Source organism: Mandrillus leucophaeus, unplaced genomic scaffold (genome assembly GCF_000951045.1).
Source record: "Mandrillus leucophaeus isolate KB7577 unplaced genomic scaffold, Mleu.le_1.0 Scaffold989, whole genome shotgun sequence".
In the NCBI taxonomy this organism is placed as follows: Eukaryota; Metazoa; Chordata; class Mammalia; order Primates; family Cercopithecidae; genus Mandrillus; species Mandrillus leucophaeus.
In genome coordinates, this window is record NW_012110796.1 from 477724 (window position 1) to 478489 (window position 766).

Sequence of the window (766 nt, forward strand, 5' to 3'; positions counted from 1 at the left end):
CCTATTTCTATTTTGGATTAAGGTATTTCAGGAGCCCCCAAATCAAAGTAGAACAGAAGAAGGAAAGCAAGAGAAAATGAGAAGTAGGAACTAGAAAAGCCAGTATCAGAAAAGCATACAGCATTTCCTTACTATACTAGCTAAGCTTACCACGCAGTATTCAACAGGTAAATCCTGATGGCTGGCTGACACTGGGTTCAAGACACTAGTCCACACGCTCCACATACTGAATACCCGAAGGTAATTCAGAGAGAAACTGATGGGGCAGACGGAGAAAACGGACCTCACGGTTCATCCTGTGTGTCACTGTCTTACACGCAGGAGTTTCAGTGCTTTGGTACCAACTAAAAACCAACTATCAGTTCTCCATGGAAGCAGCAAAATATAAAAACATCCTTGAAATCAGTACAGGGCCCTTCTGCTAGGGTCTGGTGACGTGGTTTTGAGATTCTTTGTCTTGGATCATTCCTCATTTGTTAGACCCACAAATAATGGTCCTGCCTAGAACCATCACCACAAGCTAGAGTGAAAAATGCCAGAAGACTAGGCTAGTGGGTAAAAAACTCAACATTTTTCCTCATGATTAACCTTGGGTGGCCTTAACAAGTTATGTAAGGTTTTGTTTCTACAGAAAGACACTGCATTTTTAGAACATCTCTAGGCACAAAAATTAGTCACATAACTGAAAGACAAGAAAATTTTAAGCATATATTATAAATAAATGCGAATATTAGGGGTGTGTATCCAAACATATGAATAGCTCTGA